At 37.9% G+C, this 25,624-nt stretch overlaps 1 long non-coding RNA gene across 1 annotated transcript; it reads right to left on the bottom strand.

Annotated features, from left to right (window-relative positions):
* Nucleotides 1–874: 874 nt before the first annotated feature.
* LOC132069909 (uncharacterized) lies at nucleotides 875–24,481 on the bottom strand. The gene is made up of 3 exons (XR_009417844.1): nucleotides 24,426–24,481; nucleotides 5,560–5,762; nucleotides 875–982 (listed from the first exon to the last, which is right to left on the bottom strand). It is a non-coding gene; the product is annotated as an uncharacterized LOC132069909 (long non-coding RNA).
* Nucleotides 24,482–25,624: the final 1,143 nt, after the last annotated feature.

Below are 25,624 nucleotides of genomic sequence, written 5' to 3'. Positions count from 1 at the left end.
GCTCTTTGTGTGGAACCCATGAAATGTTTCTAAAAGAACCAATTGATACTTACTGAGGGCAACATATAATTTGTATCATAATACTAATAATAGAGAAAGAGAAGAAAGAAACTAGAAATTAAAAATAAAATAATTATTTTAAGTGGGCATTATTCCATTGAAAGCCTTTGATGATATTTCTAGACTCTATGTTCACGTGTTATTAAAAAGTGTTTAAAACAGCTAGCAAAAAAAAAAGACATTAAACTTCCTTTATTACCCCACCATCTTTTATAGGGACTTTTCTTCTTGCCACTTATTTTTCACTGTTTATGCCCCTCAAGAGTGATGCCTAAAGGTCGAAGTAGTGCAAATTCATACTCACTTCACCACCACTTTTGTTCTTCCAAGCAGTTCAAAGTAAGCTCCAATTCCATTTCCAATTTGTCTCTTGTGGGAGGGATGTTGAGTGTCATTTCTTTTTTCACTACTGTGATGGGAAATAGATATGTGCTGTCATGCTTCTGAGAGATTTGAGGAAAAGAAGCAACTGATTTTTAAACCAGACTTGCACATTTATTACCCATCAACATGAAAGTCACAGGGAAAAAAAATGGTAAAGTGCAAGATAATGCTGTCCTTCAAAAATGCTGAAAATTCAACGCACTCATCACCCGAATTTTGTGGTTTCCATCCAGTTAGTTGATGTTTTGTGAAAATCTGACTTGTTCTATCTAGTAGTTACTTGGGGCAGATACTGTATGCTTATTTTTGGGCAAAGGCAGTTGTTTGGCTTGAGCTTTTTAAGAACTTTTCTCAGGGCACTGTTCATTTATTAGGTGTTTAAATGTTGGAACTATCAGCAGCCATATGCATAAGAGTGATGGGTACTTGCCTTTTTGCTTTTAACTCCCCTTATTTGTCCAGTAGTTGTTTTTAGGCATTTTTGCTCTTCAATGACCTCTGCCTGTCTTTCTCCAGGAGACAACACAAACAGGATTTCCTAAAAAATGGAAAATTATGTGAATACGGCCCAACAACTCATTCAGTCCAACAGGTAGGAAAATCATCACCCTCCAGGGTAATAAAAAACTGTCTTTTGTCTTCTGTGTCACATAATGAAATGACTTCAAAAATATCAGTGTCAGGAAGCAATCTCATGGGATTTTCATGAACACTGATTTGGATGTTCATTTTTTTTTTTTACTGATTCCTTTTAACAGCACAGCCTTATGCTCCTTTAGATGTTTTGGACAGAATTTACTCTAAATCATGGCACCTAAAAAGCTGGAAAAGGGACTTCAGGGTACTGGTAGGCAGCAAGCTCAGCATGAGCCAGCAGCATGCCCCGGCAGCCAAAAAAGGCATCCAGCACCCTAAGCAGCACGAACAGGAGCACAGCCCTGCCTGAAAAAAAAAAAACAAAAAAAACCAACAAAACCAAAAACAAGCATTTTATTACTATATCAGGGAAAGAAGAGGGTTGGCAATAACACAAAACAGAACATTCCACCAGCAATTCGCTTCTCAAAAAGCCTCCTGGGTGTAAATGTATTCATGTAAGGCTCACCCCACGGAGCCTGTCCTACCTGGTGCTCTGCTTTGCTGCTTCACCTGGTGCAACCTCTGCAGCTGCTGATGGCATTTTGGTTCAAGAGTTCAATAACAATCACGTTTGCATGGCCATTCTCACACATGTTCCTTACCCACTGAGCAGCAAGAGCCATTGTGATACAAAAGGCAGTCATTGCTGCTGGTAGCATGTACAGGCAGCAAAGAAGTTGAGAGTATTGGATCTTATTGGTTTTTTTATTTGGCTAGATCAGCTTGGATACAAAGGGAAGAGAAGTTTGAATAGGTAGAAGGTGTAGCAATTGCAGTTATGTCTGTTTTTCAAAAATATTATAACATTTCTCATAGAGTATTACATAAAAATAGTATGAACTGATAAAAGACAGAAAAGCTTTATCCTAAGAGATTCAGAGAGAACTAATCATCTTCCTCTGTTTTCCAGCATTGGCTTTTTCAGATAGGATGCATGACTTAGACCCAAAAGAGGCCCAGAAGTTTCTACACAGGCCAATGGCAAGCTCAAAAGCCTTAGCCTAATCTCTTAAAGAGATGCTAAGATACAACAGTAAGAGTTCCTACCTCAAAAATATTTTATAGCTCATATTTATATAGCTTGTAATAAATTCAATCAAAAAGCTCCAAGGACTGAACAGGGACAACTCTTTAACCCTTACTGGGAGTCATTTCTGGTCATCTGGCAAATGATGATGATAGCACAGAAAGCCTCTGCCTTTTGAATCAAATGTAAAACCCACAGAACTCAGCAGATATAATTCTATGGAAAAAAATAGAAGCACAGTCAGCAGAGATTGCCATACAAATTAAAGGTGAAATATGACAGGTAATATTCTGGCCATTATGAAACAACCTGACAGCAAAGATATCTGAAAATTGTCATAAATCTAGGCATGGCATTAAACATATATTTGTGATAAACACAGTGAAACAATTACAATTTTCCATTTTAGAAGCACCACTATAACTTCATCTTTTCTGCATTGTCAGATTACAAAGTCCATCTTCTTAAACTATTACTTTGCAGTCTGGTTTTGGAGTTCAAGCAGAATCTAGTGACAGTGACCATCTCGCCACAAAATTTTTTAAATACCATTTTAGCAAAGGATATTAAGTAAATGTTTAGCTTGAAAAAATATTAGAAACCATAATTCTTTCCAAGAGGTTGTATATTGTAAAATGGTTTTAAGGAATATATTCTTGAGACTGACTTCTCCCTCCTAAAGACAAGCACACATGGAATGATGTCTTACATAAATACCAGATTTGTGTGCACAGATGCAGCTGTGCGCGTGCGTGCAAGCTCAGATCAGCCTTCAGTTTTCAAAAATTCAGCACTGGAATTGGAGCACCTGATTGAGCCTTTCCTGTTTCTGCCATGCAGGGTTTCATTTCAGAAGAGGTTTTTTCTCGGCCATTGTTGCCCAAACAGGTGCAGTGGTGATATAAAGTGCCTCTTTGCTCAGGGACATTTCTTTCTCAGGGGTAATTTCATGGATGCAATGTCCACTTCACCCACTTGAATTCTGGTACTGACAAAGTGTGGAATGCAATACTATTTCTGGAACAACTTTCAGTGACCCAGAGCCCCTTAAAAGACCCCAAAAAGACTACCCCAAGCTATAGTTTTTTCCAAGTATACAAAGACAACTTCCAGTTCACACCATTATGTATCCTAGTCCATCTTGACCTCTTGCTTGTCACCTCAGCCCTTCAGATTGATATGATTCTATGGTTAGAGAATTGGCTTGTCTACTCCCTTATAGGTGGAAGAAAGAATGATTCCATGGCTGTCATCTACCTGACAGGGCTGGTGATGAGGTAATGCCTGCACAGTCAAGTAAAGAAATTTCTCATTCTGCTATCTCCTACTTTCCTTTGCACAGATGACCAAGACAAATCCATTTCATTTAGCTTTCCAAAAAATAATTTTAAAATAAAGCTTGGCCAGAAATATCATACTTTTGTCTATTTTTTTCCACATTCTTCCCATTTTCCTTCACCCTTGCACTTCTACTTTTCAGTTTCCTAAATCCTAAAAGCCACACCGTAAAACAAAAGGAGCTACAAATGTGCATTCACAAATGATCAAATTTTTGATTTCTAAGCTAAAAACAAGTGATGTCACTTAAATATGAATAGAAAGTTATACTATAACAGTTTCAGGCAAGTAAAGACATGGGAAATTAAGAAAATTCAGTGGACAGGGTCTGAACCTTGCAGCTGAATGAGCAGGATAAATTATAACAAGCTTCAGTGAAAGCAAGACTAAACATAAGCCTTCAACATGGAAAAAATATTCAGAATGTTGTATACCAGCAATGCACAAAGTCACAGAACAGATTATCCAGGAGTTTAACAACAATGAAATTAGCTTTAGAATCTCCAGAGCTTTACAAACAACATTATAATTAAAACAAAGAAACAGATAAGGTATTTCTGCCTGCATATAAACAAGCAATGTTATACTACTCCTTTCTTAATGTAGAAGTTATGATGTATTCGTAAAATAAAGATAGAATCCATATTCATGGGAGTGGAAACACTGCTATGCATATTATGAGAGAGAATTTGTTTATTTAAATGGTGAAAAAAACCCAATCAAAGCTTATGCATGTAAAACATAAATGTACATTGATAACTACTCAATATACCACATACACCCAAAACATCTGAACCAAACAGAGGAGTCTTTGCTGGTCAACCCATCCATCTTTGTGGGAAGATATTTTTTATATCCAGTTCCTGTTGATTCTCACTTTAATGGCATTTCAGGTAAACTACTTGAAAGTGAAACAACAACATCATCCACCAGGACAGTCTTCTAATGCCTGTTTTGTGACCCATGTTTGTTGGTCTAAAAATTTATATAAAAGACAAAACTTGTGACCAACTTTCATTTCCATTGAGGAAGTTAAAGACTGTCAGACAGTTTATCTTTGCTCACACAGTACTTTGCCTTCAAAAGCAAAGTTCAGATTGATGAAAACTTAAACAAAACCCCCCTTAATTCTTGAGATATAGGTAATTACTCCAGAGCAGACCTGAGACTCACCAGTAGAGCAGAGTACAAAAAAAAACCCCAACATGTCATTACTCGAGTTCAGTGTACTAATTAAATAGAGAATTATGCTTTCCATAGCTGTTAGCCCAGTGCCTTTCAATAGTACATTCAGCTCAGGTCTTGTAGACAGAAAAAGCTACCTTCACAAAATATGGTACTTAATTTCAGAAAAAAAGTGATTCAAATACGTAGAAAAAAATTAACTGTCCATTTCTATGACTATTACCACAGGCCTTCAATGACAATAAACCAAAATTATTGGCAGAAGCTTGACTGTAGCTTTGAATTACTTTTTAAAATAATAATCAGATAAAACTTCCAATTTTATCATCCTTTAATTTGAAATCTGATTTCTTAGCTGCGAGGTGACATTTAAAATTTTGTCTTCCACCTAGCTCACTAATGTTCATTGGCTTAAAGTGTTTCAAAAGAAAAGAATGATTGCCACTGGAAAATGAGGGTTTTTTGCATAGTCATTGTCCTTTTAATTTGCTAGATAATCTCATTGTGATATGATCACATCATCTCTTCAAGCTTTTCAGGGACACGAGATCATGTTTGTAAATGGTTTCTATTTCAGTGTTGTAAAGCCAAGCCAAAGATACAGGGATAAAGAATATGTGCAAGTATAATAACACTCTCAAGGCACTAAACAACAGCAGGATAAGAGATCTTAGAATATTAACTATTTTTCTTCAACCCAGCAGGAATATTTTTTAAAGGAGCCATGTTCTAAAAACATACATCTTGAGCACTTTCCTGGCTGAATTTCTAGCTTTTTCTTTTTTCTTAATGAAGGCTCTTACAAAAAGAATATTTTCTAGGACATAAAAGAGAATTGCGGACTGAAACTGAGTAATTTGTTTGACCCTGCAGAAATCTTCCATTACTTTTCCAGAGAACCTGCTTTGTAGAGGGTTTTCACTTACCTCATTACATACAGGGAAAGAAGTACCCTTGTTCTGAATTTCATTTAAATCCGAAAACACCTTACATAAATTTCTAGCAAAACACCCTCTTCATCAAATCAGGGTCATAGTTGACATGACTTGTGGTTCCCAGTTATTTGCCTAAAATAAAGATTTGGAAATGATTACATGAAGGTTTTAGTTGAAAATGTGTCCACAGAAGCCTGAAAAAAAATGAAAAAGCAGAAAGTGAAACAAAACAAAATTAAGTAGAGTAAGCAGGTCGCAGTCACAGTGAGTCTTTCGGTTCTAGACTGAAAAATAAGTATTAATGTTAACATGGATATTGATGGAGATTTACAAGAAATTTCATTTTTTTCTTTGCATAAAAATGGAGATGAGAACAAATCAAATCAAGGGAAGGGAAAATAGTCACAAAGAAAGATTTACAGTTACTGGTGATTTCCTCTCATAGGTTAAGGAAATCATTAGATGTGAAAATGTTATGGTGAAAAGGACAGAGCTCAAGTGTAATGGAAAACAAAATGCATCTCCCAAGAACTTTGGAACACAAGTTCTGAAAAGTAGTGCTGCTTAAATGTTTCACCACTTGTTTTCATTCCCAGTATTACAAAATCATATCTAAAAACGTACTTTTTAAGTTTGAGTCACATAATGCTAATAATAAACTCCCTGTACCTTCATTTATATACTTTAAAAAGCAATGGAAGTAAACAGCTTGCTAATGAAGAAAATAAATTCGTTATATTTTTATGATTTTTTTCACACACACACAAAAAACCCTTATTCCTTTAGATGTACTTGGTTTTAAAAAGATAAAAATCATGAATTTAAGTCTGACAGGCAAGAAATCATACACAGTTTTCAGGACCTAAAATGTTACCCAGTCTGGGGGCGTACAGAGATCACCACCTCCTCTTTGAGCTGGTCCATGTCACAAAGCCAAACTCTCACAGAAAACCCCTGAGGAGCATTCACCCTTTATAAGAAAATTATGTGCAGCATGGGGTGTTCTCCAAGAAAAAGGCTCCATTTGGAATAAAAATTAAGTCTTTTTTATAACACAAGAGGGTGTAGGATGCGCCACTTTGAGTAGCCAATAGATGCTAAAAATTTTGATTTTTCACCTGTAAGAGCCAACATATCATTATGATTTACATTATTTCAGAGAAATTTGATTTTTCCACTATTTCCCACTTGCTCAGATGATAAATTATTGTTGCAGTTCCTTGTTTATGCACCTCTTGGTGGTATCTCTGGGTGTCTCTGGAATCCATCTTCCCACAGTTGTCATGCACACAGTTTCCAGATACTTCTCTAAAAAATTTCTGATTCACAGAGCTACTTCCAGGTCCCAACTCCCAAGATGAGAGGCCTCCCTCTATCACTGTTTTGCAGGAGATCTTTTCCCCAGTAATTTTACCTATTTAACCAGGCTACACCTTATTCCTGCTCATATCAACATGTTCTAGAGGGCTTAAGGGTTATCTCTGAAGGATTTTCTGCTGTCATCACTACTTACGTAGCCCTAGCAAGGTCTGATCACCTAGGATAATACAGAAAGTCTAAGAGGAAAGGAAGGAAAACTGAAAATATTTTAAATGCAAGGTGCACAGGTTATGTAAAAGAAAGTCCTTCCCACATTGATTAAGCCATTATTAGAGACTTAATTTTCCTTTTCCTTTCAGTAAAGACTTGAACCCTCAGCATGGGATACTGAATTTTCATAAATTTGGAAATCCCACTGAACCAGAGACTGGCCTATCATAAAAAATCTGTGTCAGCACGTTTGAAGAATGAAACGTCTTTCTTTCTATAATCATCTCAGCTTTAGCAGCTGCATGTTTGACAATTTGCAGACAGAACACAAGAGTAAGGAAATGGAGAAGCAATTGGTCTAACCATGCAGTCATTTACCCAAGCAAGCTATTTCCATTTAAATCAAAAAGCTTTGCTTACCTGACCAAGTATTTCCTACCTACAGAAAAACTTGCAAAAATGGAACCAAAGTCATCCCAGTAAAGTATTACTTCTGAGCAAAGGGAAAACAGATGAATAATCTTTCAATGAGATAAGCAAAATTTTAGCCAAATTTTATATTTGACAGTATATTAAATGTATCACAGAGCAATCCTCATGAGGAATCAACATTTGAAATAATCTCTAGGCAACAGAGGACTGTCTCCCTGCTGTAGTTATTGTAACGTCTGGTTTTTGAGTTGCAGTTTGTTTGTTTAGACAATTTAATTAAAGAGCTGAGTTTGAAACAAACTTTTCTCCATTGTGAATTCTGTCTATGATGCGATTCTATGCAGTTGTCTTGTCTTGAAAAATCTACTTAGGAGCATAACCAGAATAAACATGTATATACCTTTTCAAGTTTGTCTGAGCATATAGATGTTCCCCTACTGAAGAGTCTCTAATGCTACATGCAAACCATTTGTGTTCAAACAGCAAAGTAAGGAGGAATGTAACTGTGAATTTTGCCAAGAATGGTGTTTCTTTTTTAATAGAGTTGCCACAGTAAGAGTTAATTAAGAGCTAGCTTGAGACAGAAAGTACTAATAATGAAAATAAAGAACATGAGGCATTTCAGGCATAGGAACATTATGATATACTGGCATCAAGGGATGAAAGTGTGTTCTCTCCACTGTCTTATTTTCAGGAAGTTCAGGAAACCTGAGGGCTGCTTCTGGCAATTCACCAGGACGCCCTTTTCCCCTTTTATCAGTTTCATTGTGTTTTACAGAATGTACAATGGCCTGTGGTGGCATAAGATCACCCACAGAGCCGAAATCTGAGTCTAGCAGTGCACAGAATACACATATGCAAGGCATCAATCTCAGGAGGGACAGAAAACAACTTGTTCAGAATTAGAAGCAGAAAAGCGAATTGTGGCATTGGCCTGCACTGGAGGGGGTATGAAATGGTATTTTCTTGTGGGAAGCACTCTGAGCCCTCCTGATTTCCATAGGAGTTCCCAGTTCTTTTTAGACGGTGTGCTTATGCCATCATGCCCTGGTATTTTAGTCAGCTCTTCCCCATATATCAAACCAACCATAACATCAAAGGCAAGCAAGAACAAAGAACAGCCTGAAGTGGTGTCACACACAGGTGGCAACAAATCCCTTTTTGCCTTCTTCATTCCTGTGGGTATTCATCAGGGCCAGGAACAATCTGTTGTTTCTCAGGTTCAGCTACACAGGGTTTTTATATTAACAAAACCCAAACCCTACCTACTCAGAAATAAACCACAGCAAACTAAGTCACCATGAACATTTTACATCTGCTCAATACATAATAATGAAGTGCAGTCTCATGGAATTCCCTTATTTTGCCAAGTCATTAGTTACATTGGCAAAGATGATTTCAGGGAAAGGCAGTGGTGTTGGACTGAAAATGATGTTTACTGTCTTGTTCTGTTACAGTGTTTTATTATTATCAATTTAAGTTCCTAAGCCTCAGATTTGTGGTGTCAGAAAATGTACATGGGCAAGTGGGATGGAGGAGTGCCTGTTGTTCCTTGGGAAAACTAGGGTCTTCCTTCTGCTGCAGAATCAAAGTGTTGAGAGGAAAATTAGGTAAATATAAAACAGCACGGAACTGCACATTAGAAAATTCAGGAGGTTTAAAAGTAAGCTGGCAAAAGATTGGTACCTTAAACTGCTGTGCCTTGCTTGTGAAAGTTCTTGACTTCACTAATGGTGCTTCCCACTCAGTCAATTCAGTCATTTGTCATGCAAAAACCTCATGCATTTTCACTCAGAACACCAAAAAGACACACACACAAATTTTGATCAACAACAAAGAGGTAAAGTATGTAAAAAGCAAAGCACAGAACAAGGAAACCATGCAGTTATTTGTAGCTGCTACTATCTTATTTAGAAAAATAGAAGTGGAATCCACTGAAAGACAGCTCTCAAGGGCAGAGGAGCCAAAAAATTGGCAGGTCTTTGAAGACCATCTCCTCCAAGTACAGGAATAGTCCATTCAAACTAGTAATATAAATAGTAGACATGATGAGTTGTCATTTGATCTGTAAATGCGTTCTAACAGAATTGATCATAATCACCTTTGTATGATTTAAATAAAAAATCCAATCAAGGGAACAACAGAAATATGGGAAAGAAAAATAAAATTTCTAAATCTAAAGAAAGAACAACTACTCCCACTCTACAAGGCAAGAAAAGTGGACTTTGGATAATGTTACACCCTGGTTCTTTTCTCCAGAATATTGCCCAAAGAAACAAAGTTCAGCTCTTCCAGCAGTAACTCTCCACCTTTTTTCCCCAAAATTTGCTCTCACTGCTGTGCTCTCCACCACCCCCATGCCCAAACCTGAGTTTCTCCACTCCTCCTGTGCTGTGCTGTGACCATGGGTGCTTCCCCAGCTGCTTGTCCTGTATCCCAGACCATCAACCATCACTCCACAGTGTTACACCACACGCTTGCAAGTGATACATGTCTCCTCATCCCAGAACTCCTCTGGCACCCACCACTGCCTTCATAAGAACTTGCATCAAACAAGTTACTTCCAGCTTCAAACTAACTAAAACTGACTGTGTGCTCTTTCCAATCCAGCTATGATGAAATATCTCTGATTCCCCATACAATCTCCTAGACATCTCGCCTTTTTTTCAAAGGCCTTCCAGAATATTTGAGGTTTTCAGGTTTTGATTCATTGACTTTTTGGGTATCTGGTTTAACACTGACAGCTGAGACAAATTTATTTTAGTACTGGACCCAAGAAAGTCCAGGAGTTGTAAAAGACCTGTTGATAATATATTCTTTAATGGATTTAGTCACTTACATTATTTTGCTATAGAATCTTACAAAAGCAGACTTAAATGGGCACAAGATAAAAACTTCTATATGATGGCTATTATAGTATTGTTGATAAAATGACGTTCTTATTTTTGAATCCCAGGAAGAGCACTTTGCTTTCTCCATATAGTCTACATATAATACATGTTTAGATTAAATGTTTTTCTATTTCTATGATTTCAGAATTAAAACACGTCCTCCATCTGAGGAAATTCACTCTAAAGGAACTGAATAATCAAAACAAAAGCCACACAAGAAGTCATCCACAGCAGAACTGATACACTGTTTGGAGCTGTTGTCTTTAGATAACTTAGGTGGATTCACATTTACAGTTTGCTTTTAATAGAAAAGAATCTTGGAAGAATTGTTTGAACTATTTAAACTACTGAACTATTTAAAAAAAAATTCCCTATCACAGAACTCAAGAGGGAAAACAGCACAGAAATTCTGTAAGATGATGTACACAGGGGGGAGGAAAAAAGAAGGGGCTAAGAAGTTAAAGACAGAAGAATAAAGTCCTGTGAGTCACAGACCTCATCCTCCAAGACCCATACGTTTGATTCATTCAGTTCCCTCTCATCCAGGGAGGAGATAATGCTCCATACTATGCAAGCACTATGATCCAAATAATAGCACCCATTGTCCTAACCAAGGCAGGAGCAGGAAGGCAATAGCACTGCACATAAATCACACAAGACTAGGAGAGAAAAACAAATTATTGAGGGATTTGTTGCAAATCCTGCGCACTGACTTCTCTCCCAGTAAGGAAAGGATGAAAGCCAGGATCTTGGAACTGGTTCTGATATTAAGGGAAAGGGCAAAAGTTGAGTTACAAGGCAAGAAACAAGGTGCTGCAGAAGTTCCATCAATGGAGGAACAAGCTTCAAGAAGCAGCAAAAAACAAAAGAAAACCTACACAAAGAAATTGAACTGTTCTATGTATAGCATGATAGCTAGAGAGTTTAACAAAGTGTTGGAAGAATAAATGTTTTTCCCTAAAGCAGAAATGTCAGTGTATCCTCACTAGACCTAGCTGTGTGCCAAGAGCTTCAGCAGCGCCAAGAAAGTGCACGACAGCATACAGTCTCTCATGTTAAATATAAGACGGGATTTTCAATCCCTGAGGCCCAATATTATAATCTGAAGGTCAAAAGATTGTAGGAAAAAATAAAAAAAGAGCATACACTACTGCAGGTAAGAGGTCTGAAAAGGAAACACGGAGTGCAGAGAGAAAAGAACAGCACTACATTGATGGTTATGAATTTTCAGTAAGAAAATACCAGTAAACACCAACAAAGTTATCTTGAGAAATTCTCTGTGGCAAAAGTAGTCTTCAAGGAAGCAAATAGATACAAGGTGTGTTTGTTGTGAAAAAAGTTTACAGCCTAAATACTACCACTGTATTGTGTCAAAAGCAAGCATTGTGCAAGTTACATGAGTTAACAGGAAAGAACATAGATAATTAATTTACTCTGGATATTAATAAAAGACTAAATATTCATGTATGCTAATTAGTAATAGTCAAAAACATGTTATTACCTGCCTAATTATCATAGATTAATCAATGATAATTAAAAAGTGATTAATCAATGGATCTCTATAGAATTGAAAGGAAACAAGTTCTCACCTGAAAAGAGGAACGTAGCTAAGCAAACTTCGCAGAAATTGAACGTACAGAGATGGTGGTTGGCAAGAAATATAATTGAGCCTCAATCCACAGGCAAGTTTGGGGACTGACATCCTTGCAGAGATCTGTGGAGTGGAGAGGGCATGGCAGAGGCACTGCCAGAGCACCAGGCAGGGCAGGGCTGAGATTGCACAGAATTATATCAATAGTCCTGCGAGCAAGGCAGTGGAGACCCTCATGCCAACCAAAGCTCGGTGCATTTAAACGTGAAACTCAAACTACACGACCCAAATGGATGTCAAGTGTGCTCAGTGGTACAGTACAGTGGTGACTGCAATTCATTTCTCAGAAAAGGCACAAAGTGTTCAATTCCCTGATAAATTTCTATTTAAAAAAAAAAAAAAAGTATTCAGGTTGTGCCATAATATCTTTTGAAGCAGCAAAAAGGCTCCAGGCATTCAGAATAGGTGCAGGTGCACAATTGAAGAGCTTTCCTTTGAGGTGATACAGATGGTGCTTGGCAAAGCTTCTGGCACGGTGGCCAGGGGTCAGGCAAGGCCAGCAGAGAGCTCACAGCAGCCCCAGGATGCAGGGCACACGTGCAAAATGCAAACACCAGCAGGCAGGGAAAGCACTGGGTGCTGCAAAGGGGCAGCAGCTGACCACAATTGCAACTGCTCTTGGGGAAGCACACAGTCCTTAGCGAGGCACTCCAGAGAAACCTGCAGCTGTGATGAAGGTACAGAGCACCCTAGGAGCCAGTGCCAAACCAACAGCAGCCAGATTACACGGCACCCCCTCCTTCTGACCAAAAGGAACAAAAAAATGTTCCCTTAGATTTTGACCCACTCAGGTTTCTCCTTCTGAATTGTATTTTACAATCTTGTCAGTGATGGCCATAACAAACAAAACACAGAAATCATACTTTTACACATCTAAGTGCGTTAATAATAAACTCTTATATGAATACAACAGCCACCACTAAGGGCTGCCATGATATGACATTCAAGTTTCTATTCAGTGTATAAGGTGAGCAGGTGATGCACTGGCAAACGAAGCTGGATTAGAGAAGCAGTCTGCTAACCTGCAGCACATGATTTGGCAGCTGCTGGTTCTTCTAAAGGCCCTTTGCATCTCATCTGAAGAAAAGGGAGATTTTCTTCCTGCTTTTCCAGAAGGAAGCACGTGAGGTGCTCAAAGGACTGCACAGAGTCAAAGCCACGACTGACAAAATTCCCAAGTTTAAATTCACAAGTCAGCAATACAACAAAAAAATTCATACTGCTGCCTCAAAGTACTGTATTGGCTGCAGACAGCTGAGTCTGCACTCACGAAAAAGCAAGAGGCAATCACACACTTCAAAAACATTTTAGGAAAGAGAGATCAGACGCAAAGCAAGATGAAGCGAAAAATAATCAGCAGATTCTCCAACACATCTGTAACTTGTAAAATATTTTGTGAGAGTGTAAAAATGCCCAGTGACATGAATTTGTCATGTAAAACTTGACATTTGCCATAGCATTAATACTCAATTAATGCCTAGAATTTGAGCAGTTCTTTGTGTATCCTGTGGTCCATTGAACACCATTCTCTCTCCAGGTGTGTGCTCCTTACTTTTTGTTGCTGCTTTCTACATATTGTATCAAAAGCAAGGGCTGAAGGCAGAAATAACACTTTTACCTGTGCACTGCTATAACAGTGACATCAAAGTACCTGGTATATTTGGGGTAAAAGGAAATCCCAGAATAAATTAGCTGTGTTAGGCTCTTCCTGCAGAAAACACTATTACAACTGTTTTTCAAATGTATAGAAGTGTAAAACATTTCAAAAGCAGGAAATTCACAGAGATTTGGATTCTGCTGTTGCATAATTACTTTTCACAATATTTATCTTACCATATTTTAAATTTAACCGCTATGCTTCCTAGATTGAAGAAAATAGATTAATATGTCAGCCCTAAAGAAAATTTTTGAGCTTGTAGAATCCCATTAAATTAAGCAATCTTTTTCAATGCATATCACAGTATTAGTAACTGCAAAAAGAAATATTAGTTGCTGCGCCATAGATTTAAAATTATTTCAGAGGCTATAGAGATTAGCATAATCTGCTAGAGCAAATCCATCATTGAGGATAGCCTTAAAAAACATCTGGTTGTGACTAAAAACTGGGAAAATTGTGCTTTTCAGTCAAAAAAAAAAAAGATTTTGACGAGAATTTGGTTTCTTCCAAAGGAAAGGCGTGGATTCATAATCAGCATTTTCTAGAAAGATGGGGCAGTTAACAAGGAATAGTATTCATTCACAGCAAAGGCACACATAGGACATGAGAAGAAACATTTTCTAACAAGTAATGTTGAAATACAAAACCAAGTCCATCGCTTGGGAAAAAAACCCACAGAGATGGGTTAGATAACTTTTTGCCATTGAATAGACTAAAATAATCTCTTGAAGCATTTTTGAATCCAATGTTACTGCAATTCCCACAAGAATTTCTGGGTTTGCTACATTTCCTATCATTTATTAATTAATCTTTTAATAAGACATTTCTATTTATATATTTGGGGATTTTTCTCTGCTACTGATTAATGTTTCCCCTTTTTAGCTATACATTTAAACATGGAGATTATATTAGAGTTAAAAACACATTTTTTGACTTTTCATGGCTTTTTTTGCCATCCAATTACTAATAAGTAACTCCACTTCTAGGTTTGTCACATTTCTTTCTGAAATATCCTCATATTTCTGAAAAATGTTTGCAAGTTGATCCACTCCTTATGACCTTTTACCTTCAAGGGCATTATTTATTACTACCTAAATATATTTTCCATAAATCCATAAGTATTTCCATTAGCACACACCTCTACTTTCAGTTTAATTTTTTGGCAGTTTAAATTGTTTTCTGGAAAAGAAAGAAAAAATACTTAATTGTCAGCCAAATCTTAATCTACTGCTGTACCTTTGTTAAACTTTGTAATAATCTGTGCACAGATTATTTGCTGCTCATCTTGGAGTCCCTCTCAATTTCAGTATTGCAGTCACTCACACGAAGTATAAATTTATTTTAATGAATTTATTTTAGTGATATAAACATATACTTAGTCATAGAGCCTTGCTACTGCTGATCTTTGCTGTTGTAGAGAACTGGCAGAGAAGGGAAACTTACCAAGGCAATTTTGTCTTCTTTATTTTCTTTTTATATGTAAAACTAGTAGAGACAGAGCAATCTCACCTGCAGTACAATTCTGGATAGGAAGATATAGCCACAAAGTAAAAACTTCCTTGGAGTACTCTAAGTAAGACCTTGCCTCCAGAGGAAAGCAGAGAGCAAACACATCCTTGTGCAGAGAAGGATGACACCAAAACAACCAATTCAGCAAGAACAGCTGTTACCCAGAGTGAACAGCAGAGTCAACACACAGTCTGAACCCACAGGAAGCAAAATGTTAAAAGAAACAAAAGTGTTTGCAGAGGCAAGGCTATTTTCCAGGACTGCAAAAGAGAAAAAATGGATTAATAGTAGGCCTACTACAAATCATACCGAATGCTTTGTTCTTCCCAGTATAGAAGATTCTCTGGAATATGATGATGAAGCAATTGAGTGAAGGATTATGTTATCTCTATTATGTAGAAAGTCAAATTGAATGTTCTATCAATGTGAAAGATAATTACCAAAAGAACACACAGCAGGCTTAGGGCAGGTACATCCAGCACTGGGGCATGACCAGCCTCTGTGCTCTTCACAGGGGCTGGAGTAGCCACAAATAATGGCCAAACCTTAAACAACATCTGAACCACATCCAAAAACATGCTGGCTCCCAGCAATAAGGCCACGCGGGTTGAGCAGTCCAATGATATTCAAATTTCACAAATTCTCAAACGCTATTGCAATTAGCCTGCAGAAGAAGGGGGACATAAGAAGCATTTCATGTAATACCTAAAATTATGATAGCTTCAAACAATGTGTTACAGAACGGCAAATCCTTCAAGATTTAAGCCTACTGAAATCAAAGGTACATGGGCTTAAAACCACTATTCACATTCAGTCAGCCATACTATTAACTTGGTTGGATTTTTTTCCTGTTGAATAGATTCTGCTCATAAATGTCACCACGGGGATATTTGTTCACCAGAACGCGTGTGAGCAATTCCAAACCCTTGAGCAAAGGGCCCCTGTTGAGGCTCTTCTGCTGCATTCAGGATGTCAGTGGGTTTTGGGATTGCAGCTAAAACTCTGGGTGGAGGTGAAGATTCATTTACCAGTTTTTAATAACTCAGAAAGAAAGGAAGAAAAGACTGACAGAAAGAAAGAGCAACTAGCTTTCTGCATCCAGCAGAAAGTTATTCCTTAAACCAGTGGACACATCTCAGCAAAACATACCAAAGTCCTACCTCAAGCACCTTGTATTTTGAAGCCAAATAACCCAGATATCCCATCATAAATAGGAATTGTCATTCAATTAATAATAGGCATAAAGAGGCATGAGATTGTATAACAGTTACCACAATGCTTGATTTGTCCGATTTATTCTTGCTGTTTTCTAGTCAGTGTGGAATCATGAATGCTTTCTTTCATTATTGTCTGCTTGAAGTTATGCTTCTAATTTTCTCCCCCCACAAAAGGTGAGAATTCATGTTGAGCACAATTGAATTATCAAAAAGAAAACCAATGTGATTTTTAACTATAGATGAATGTACTATTCTCCTTTATTCCTACCTTCATTCCCCCTGTGAATCCCTGCCAGCCCTTCTCCCACAATGACAGCACCTTGTTTGCATGAGCAAAATACAATAGAATTCATTACAGTCTTTCTTTTTATTTAGGGGCATTCCTAGTTACAGAAATACTTTAAACAGCTGTTTTAGACTTAGGGTTTAATCTGCTGTGAAGTTTATGTATTAAAAATTCTAACATGAAAGAAAAGGGGGATGTTTGGGCTTTTGGTCTATCTTTTATGGTTATTTCACTGGATTGTAAATTCTCCAACAAAGATGATTTTTTTTCTTTCAAGTGAGCCAGTAATTTTAAAATTTTCTAGTCTTCCAAATAACTAATTCCTGCCTATGTGTGATATCACAGGGCAGGCTTCATGCAAATTCGGTCAGTGCCAAATCACTTTCCAAATTCTCTAAGTCAGCCTAACTAATGATTTTAGTCTTGATCTTTTGCTGAGCTTCATGCAATGAATTCTCAGCATATATCAAGCCCCAGCAGTATTAGCACTTGCTTTGGGGCTGTACTTGTTCTTCAAATCATTCTACACTACCGCCAATTAAATTCACTGGACTGAAATCAAGACGGCATTTCAGGAAGTTGGTATGGTTTCCTGTGCTTCAGAAACCAAGTGAGAAATTCTGAGAAGGGAAAACAAATGAATAGAGTGCAGTGTGAGCAGCAGCAGCATTCATGATCTCCTCCTTCAGTTTTTCTCTGGGTGTTTCTACAGCATGTCCCAACTCCCACATAATCCTTCTTTGACTTCAACTTCTCTGCCAACGCTCCCAGACCACGACATCTTTTATTTTATCAGTTCAGTCTCCAGTTTTTGAAACAATATAACACTGGAGACATAGCTTCGGTTTTAAGGGAAACAATTCCTGCCTTCCTAAAACAACTTCAGTTACCCTTTTAAAAGAAAGCAGAGTTGGGATTTGTCTGCATAATCCAGGGTGGCTTTGGTTCTGCTGAAAGCTGCTTACAGGACAGACAGGTAATATTCTGTGACTGTGCATCTCAGTGTGTCCGCCAGCTTGTGGGAGAGGTTGCCAGGGCTGGAGGAAAGAATCACAGAGATGTCCAAAGTTTAGGGGACATTTCCAAAACAATTTCTTTAAAATCCTTTAGGCTTTTCCTTGATTCTTCTGCTACAGGTAACAAGTTTTGAAACCCTCTCTTAAAACCAGCACAAAAGGGCTGGAAGTCCCCAATATATTTCCTGAGGTGTCCCTATGCAAATAAACTGATAACTCCATATAACCAATTATACTGTGTGCCTCAAACATATACATTTAATTAAAAGGTAGACAATGAGTATTTATTACTAACTAAAAAATAGGTAACAAGAACTCATTGCTTTTTTTCAATCTCCATATCCATCCCAGCTGTTTTCCAATTACCCACATCCACCATAATCTTTCTTAGTCTCATTTGCTCAGTCCCAGGCCCAGTATTGCAGCATGAGTTACTCTTCCTTTCTGCTTGTAGGACACAGAGATAGCTTCTGCCTTTTCATCTTGTATCCACTGTTTCTAGTTCCCTTTTTGAAAGCATAAGAGAAGTTAAAGGTTCCACCTTTGGGATGACTTAAACATCTGTAACTGCTGTCACTGCATTCAGATGTGTGAGTGCCCCTGCTATTCCTTTACTGTTTTCAAGGACTATCATGTCTCCACCAGAGTGACCCCAAAACATATGCTGCTGACAGGAAACCCTTATTTAAACAATTATGTAATCAATTACCAGCCTTGGAGGACACACAAATACAGACAGCATTATGACCGCCAGAAAGATGATTCTCAAAAAATTTATTCCTGTTCTCTAAGTGAAGGAAGTCTGTCTCAGGATATAATGGCCAGAGGCATGGCTAGGAAACCAGAAGCAGTCATACAAATGGATGACAGCCACCTTCTCAGCATCTGTGATGTCCCACCCTTAGGGGGAATGGAGCACTCAAGACTCATAGATGCTCAGGGTTTAAAGGGAAAACAGAAGTCAGAGGGTTCCCAATAACCCACAAAGTTTTGTTAGCAAATTACACACTTGGAAAATGGTAGGTTAGTCCCCGAGATGCTACATAAGGGGTTTGGATAAAGGGGTAGGGCAAAAGGAAAAGAGTAAGTAAGAAAGGGCTTCAGGGGGTTTTGGTGGTCTTCTTCCCCCCTACAGTGCATGCCTACTTCTTGATCTGATACCTTAGGCTTTAGTTTTATATTTTTCAGATTCTGTGCTGTTTTATTGTGTAGTTCTGAGCTTCTTATTAAGCAATGGTAAGCTCTCTTGACAGAGTAACTAGAGGAAAAAAATCTCTTCTCTAACTGGGGACCAAAGACAATCAACCCAAATTTCAGGTCCAAGAGCATAAACAATGTGGACTGAAGAGATACACAAGAAGGATGAGACTTCATAACCTAAAGCTGTAATTGGACAATTAAATCCAATATGCAAATGGACCAGAACTTGTAAAAGTGCAAGACCCTCTGACCAGTCGTCCATTTTTGTGACCATTTTGGGCGCAGCCCTGGCTGGGCTCTTGTACTGCCCAAGGTGTTTCCACTGAGGTCTTTTAATAATTCCCTGCTTTATCCTTTAACTCTGTCCAGCTTCTGTTCTAGGTCAGCCTTCTCAAGGCATCAGATCTCAATCCTGCGCCTGTACTGTACTGTGTTGTGCTTATCTGCAGGAACAAGAACAGAGTGTTTGTCCCAGAAAAGTACTCCCCTTCCTCCCAGTGGCTCCTTTCTCCAGCCACATCCTGCTCTTTTCTCACTGTGTGCTATTCTCAACCATCCTTGGCTGTTGGTGCCAACAATCCCCGTAAGGCTTCACAGCCATCCAGCTATTGCTGCTTGACACAAACACAAAAATCCCTTATCTTCTGGGCTTCCACGCCATCTTAACAAGCTACTTTGGTTTTGAACACCAAAGAGAGTGATGATGCTACCACAAGAATTGCCAGTCTTGACTTCTCATACAACATATCTTGCAGGCAGGTAACGTGTTTACACACACACTCCCACACACTGAGCACACCAGGCATGGAATGCAATCCTGGAATTCAACTGAGGTTATACGCCAGCTTTTCAGCAATGCACAGTATCACTATGAAAGCCATCTGTTAGAACTGCGCTAAGATTATAGGCAGTTAAACTGCTAAATGTTATTCGTCCGTCTTTTTTAGTCCCCTTCTGTTCACCGAGGCTTACTGGAGCATGTGCAGGTGCTGCAACTCCCTGGAATAGGAGGTACTGCAATCAGAGTAGTCTCCTATCAGGGGAACACTAGCACTGAGTCATTTCTCCTGAAAATGTTCCTTAAGTCTCAGAAAAATTGATAATGGTGCTACCTGCAGATTTCTTGTCCCCTCCAGCAATGGCCAGCTCAGAATTTGAGAACTTTACATGGCATTACTCATTCCAAATATTTGCTCGCTCTTGAGGTATGAAGACAGGGTTTAGTCAATTAAGAAGCACTGGTTAAAGGCTGCTGTTATATTGCAACACTTCTATTGCCCTTACATTGAAAAAGTTATATAATGCTACAGTTCCATACCTCCTTGATGTTTCTTGTAGGCAGCTCCTCCAGGCACTGACTCTTCCTTGTCCTCACAGCAGCCAACTGACTCCAGGTCCCCTCAACCAACCAACCCACTCTTTGCTAACATTTTATTGCCTACAGGTGTGTTCTGTTAAAATCAGGCTTGCTCCCAATCTAATAACTGGTTCAGCCGCAACTCCTTAAAGGGATAAGATTACTTGCTATGCTACATTTATTTACCTATATTGTATTCCCCTACAAAAGGCAAATCTGAACTGTTGGATATCAATTCTGCTCATCTCATCAACACTACTCATATGGGAGTTCTTTAGAAAGACTGATGTAATCTCCTTCAAGGAACTGGGTGACCATCTGCTAATTAATCAAGGTACCTCAACAAAACCAAATCAAGTTGTAAAGAAAGCAGCATTCCAAGAGGAAGGCTGTGCAATTCAAAACCAGCATATTGTGAATTTTCTTCTCTGTATTTCAAAGGAAAACTCTAAACACTAGAGAATAAAAGTTATGCAGAGCAGTGATAGCTTTAAGGCTAAACTAAGTGATATCTCTAAAAAATGAGGGCACTTATGGAAATTGTTGCACCCCTCTCATCTAAGAAGCTTTAGGAAGTTTTATTTGTTCCCCAAATAAATTACACTTGTAAGAAGTCATCACTCTTAAAAGTTCAATCCATCCAATGCCTAATCTTAAATCCATGCTTCTGTTTGAATTCCTCTACAAGGTATGTGAAACATTCTTAAAAACTGAAACCTTGTTTTCTTTCAAGACAGCAGCCAACCAAACTATAAGGCCTAACAGAACCCATAGTTTGTAGATAAGATATCAAATGTTACATCACTAGGACAGATAGTAAAATATAAAAATAATAAAAAACACATTTTCAGTATCATAATTAAAGTAAGCACTTCTAAAAATACTCGCAAGTTTGTTTTTTTTCCAAAATCCCAATATTCATGACCTCCAGAGCTGGAGGTCGATGCAAGTCTCCACAAAGTACATTGAAAGCTTAGTTTTTAAGACAGATTAAAAAAAAAAGTTTGCTTGCATCCATCTTCTCTTTAGCTACAGAAAGAAAACAAGAATAATAAAAAATAAAAGCATGATTTCTTAACCTAAACTCAGATTTTCCTAGCTACCTCTTCAGGCACTGCACACACCAGCTTTGCTTCCAATGTAGTCTGCAGACTACTTTTTACAATTAGGTCTTGAAACTGTTTGAAGACACTTCGACTAGAAACAGACCAAAAGAGAGAGGTTATATCTACATTCTACTGGAGTGCTGCAGTAAAGAGAAACCTACAAACCTGAGTCACTGAAACAAAAGAGCATTTTCCATCAAGCTCACAGGATTTTCACACAGACCTTGCCAGTTGCTACAAACCCAAGGCCCTAATCCCTCAAATTTTAACACATAGTATCAATTTCACTGTTGCGCATTCCATTGAAGTGAATAATGCTTTTTGAAGTGGGAAGTAGACGCATAAATATTTACAGGATTGTTGACTAACCCTGCAGAGGAATACTTGTTAGATAAGGAGAGAAGGAAACAAGCACCCTTGTAGTCATATTCAGAAAGTGGTGACATATTCTAGTAAACTCCTGAGAAAAATATAGAGACACAGCCAAGTTTTATAGAATCCCTAAAAAACCACCAGACCTGTTCGCTGACAAGACAAATAACAGGCTTAATATTTGGACATGTATGGAACCTGAAAGTAAGCACTAGAATGGAACAAACTGCAAATGGAGAGGGATTGGCAGGGTCTCACTGTCCACTAAACTCCATGGAACAAAGATTTCCTGACTTTGTACGAAGATATTTCTTTATGCAAGATGAGCCAGATGAATTCCAACTGTTCCAACGAGAAATTAAATTCTTATATACCCTATAATTTTTGGATAAGAAAGTAGCTCAGGAATCCTGAACAACTTTAACGATTAATGTTTGTGATGTCTATACATGTACATCTCAAGGGCAAATTTTTTTGCATGGTTCATTATTAATGGAAATTGCACGCCTAACTCCCTGTACACCATGCAGAAAATGTACTTCCTTATGACTATCCTGATACAAAAAGTAGGAAAATATTTATTTTCTTATTTTAAAATTATATTCAAAGTATCTCTGATAGGAAGCTAATAAATATGCAAAACAGCTGGGGAGAAAAATCAGCAAAAGCGGAAAGAGGTTCTAGCAACAATTTATTCTTAACACAATAAGATTATTTCCAATATCTTAATGTAAATAAAAGCATTCTTTAAGGTTGTATCTTCTTATACCTTCACAAGACAGAGTATATTCCCTTAGTTTCTTCCTTAGTAATTATAGGAGGTTATATAATGCATATGACATACTTAAAATTAGTCTTATAGAAGGAAAAGAAGTGCAATCTTTTTTAAATGTTACTGACACGTGAAAACCTTTATAGACAAAGAAATATGAAGAACCTCATTACTTTATTAAGTCTCAGTGTGAGGAAGTCCCTTTATATATAAACATGTTGACTCTTGGATTGGACAGGCTCCCCTTCAAAATACTGGTAAATGATTTAAACATTCAGTTTTATAGCATTGCTGAAGTTCAAATCAAACCTTCTCACTGCCTTACAGATGAAAAAAATGAAAAAAAAACCCACACAGAATCATGAAATACCTCAAGTTCAAAGAGACCTGTAAGGATCATGACATCCAATCCTTTGTTCCTTACAGGACCCCCCTAAAAGTAAATCACAAACTCATAAATCATAAAAAGAATGTCATCCCGATGGTTTTTGAACTCTGACAGCTCAGTACTGTGATGGCTTCCCTGTGGAGCCTGTAGTAAAATAAATGTGAGGTAAGTGCCACAAGGTAAAAGAATGTGTCATTTAGCTCACAGAAACCACAATATCACAGAACACCTATCACAATATTAAGCAGAACATCAAGCATATGGCCTGGGAAAGGAGGTGGTTTTTTGGAAATTAACCAACTATTGTTTACAATAATAAATACACACAAATACACCATAAAAAAAAAAAAAAAAAAAAAAAAAAAAGAAAAACCAGATAAATGACAGAAGACTGCAGAAAAAAATTCCCCAAAAAATAATACTGTAGCAGAAATAAAGACCAAAGAGGGATACTGCAGGAAGAACTGGAACCAAACCATGGTCATGATTTGCTTATGGAGGATGGGGTGGGGGAATGATGTGGCAAATTCCTTGTTGTTTCAAAGTAGTCAGAAGAGGCAAAGCTAGAACAGATTCCTAACAATTCCTGCAATCCTACTGCCTGCCTGATAGCCAAACTACTGCCAGACACTGAGCACCACTGCCCAGAGGGTGACTCTTAAAGCTGCTAAGGATGATCCTGTTAGATGCTAATTAAGGAACCTCAGTGTCATCTTAACACACTCCTATGAAGTGTCCAGCTCTGATAAGACCAGGCTAAAACCAGATGTTTCAGCAAAACCAGGGGAGAAAAGGGAAAATAACGTAAAGCTCTTGTTAGTGGTTTAGCTAAGAAAATCAAGAAGAATGCAATAAAATGTATAGAAGCCATTGATCTGTTTTAAAACAGAACAAATCAGTAACCATGTCTTATAATAAGCCAAGTTTCTGAATGGTCTCTGAATGTTATATTGTGTTATATATATATATACACACTATTTTACATATATAAATAATTATATATATATATATATATACACACACTATTCAACCTTGAAAAATCTAAACAAATCCTAGGCTAGCTTTGTTTTCTTCCTCTCTGGACATCCAAACACTGGAATTATTTGCTTTCCCTTCTGAAGTGACTTCCTGTTAGGCAAAACAAATGAGAAAGTTTGGCCATAAATATCTCTAGCTTGGAACTCAGCTTTACAAACCATCTTTACTTCCACAGAAGACAAAAATTGATTCAACTTGTTTGTTTTGATTGAACCCATATAGTCACTTTTTGTCAGCTCTTTTTTTTTAAGCATAATTAAAATTCTGTTTGTGACAACTCCTGTGAAAGTACTAAGCAGGATGAAATTAAACAGCAGCTGTAATACACACGCAAAAGTTAATCTGCAAAAGGTTGAAGAACCTGATCTTCCCATTTCAATTTCTAGCCCCAAAAGTGAGCATAGTAGTTACCATCTTAGTTCAAAAGTTCCATACCTTCTTTGTGATTTCTCATGGGCATTTCCTCACAGCACTGACCACTCCTTCACAGCACAACCAACAAACTCCAGCTCCCTCCTCACCCCTCTTTTGTAGCACCCTCGTTATTGGACACAGCTGTGGCCTGTTAAGGGCAGGGCTGTTCCTCATCTTTGGGGATTGGCACAGCTGCAGCTGCTCAGGTGTGAGACTGCCTTCTGCACTATCTTTATTTTCTTACATTCTGTCCAGTACCAGCCTGGTTGGTACAAAGGGCTTGAACTCCACCTAAGTGGGAAGAGGATGAAGACTCCAAAGAAGCACCCACAGCTACAGAAACCAGCATTCCTTCTTTTTCCCGACGCTTAAGCCCTGGGAGCTCTGTTCTTCTGCGAAATCTTTGCCTCAGCATCAGCCCCAGCCTCACCCTGAGCCCAGGGGCACCTCTCAGAGCAGGTCCAGCACTAACCCATGTCCCCAAGTGCCACATCCACACACTTGTTAAATCTCTTTCTGATCACTATTCTGTGAGTGAAAAAAATGTGTCCTGAATAAAGTACTACGTCCGTGGATGCATCACAGATAACGTAAAAGAAATTTCTCTGCAGCAGCATAATTTCAAAACTGTACTTGAATATTTTGTATAGCCCTTGTGCCTTTACCTAGAACTGGGAAGTTGTGAGGGAAACCAATGGGGTGCAGGGAATCAAAACTATTTTTCACTCAAATAGGTGAGAAAATTTTCATCTCACTTAGGAAAAAACTAAAAATCAAGAAAATAAAGTATCAGCTAGTGTCGTAGCAAACCACATCAATTTTCTTTTAATAATCCCATTTGTGCCATGTACCACTGCATGACCACTCTAACTCTTATGCAATGCTTCCTAATGAGAAGCCCCTCATACTTGTAGGGCTCCTAAGTAAGAAACACTGCATACCTGATTTAGAAATGCATAATTTGCCCCAGTTTATTATTCTTAGCTTTGGGAATTAAAATCAGTACCAAAAGCAACAGGAACTTTTATCACTGAACAGTAACAAGATAAGTTTCCTGACATGGAATTTTCAGACTACAACACTATTGTGCATCATTTCTAGGGCTGGAATTTTAACACAACACATTCCTTCCACATGCTGAGATCCTCAGACGGGGAGCAAGGAAATTCTCAAGAAACACAAAAGAGCAACTTCGTAGCAAAAAAGTAATTAAATACTCA

This window comes from Ammospiza nelsoni, chromosome 2, assembly GCF_027579445.1.
Source record: "Ammospiza nelsoni isolate bAmmNel1 chromosome 2, bAmmNel1.pri, whole genome shotgun sequence".
In the NCBI taxonomy this organism is placed as follows: domain Eukaryota; kingdom Metazoa; phylum Chordata; class Aves; order Passeriformes; family Passerellidae; genus Ammospiza; species Ammospiza nelsoni.
The sequence above is the reverse complement of the archived record's forward strand: the minus strand, read 5'-3'. Positions and strand labels throughout refer to the sequence as shown.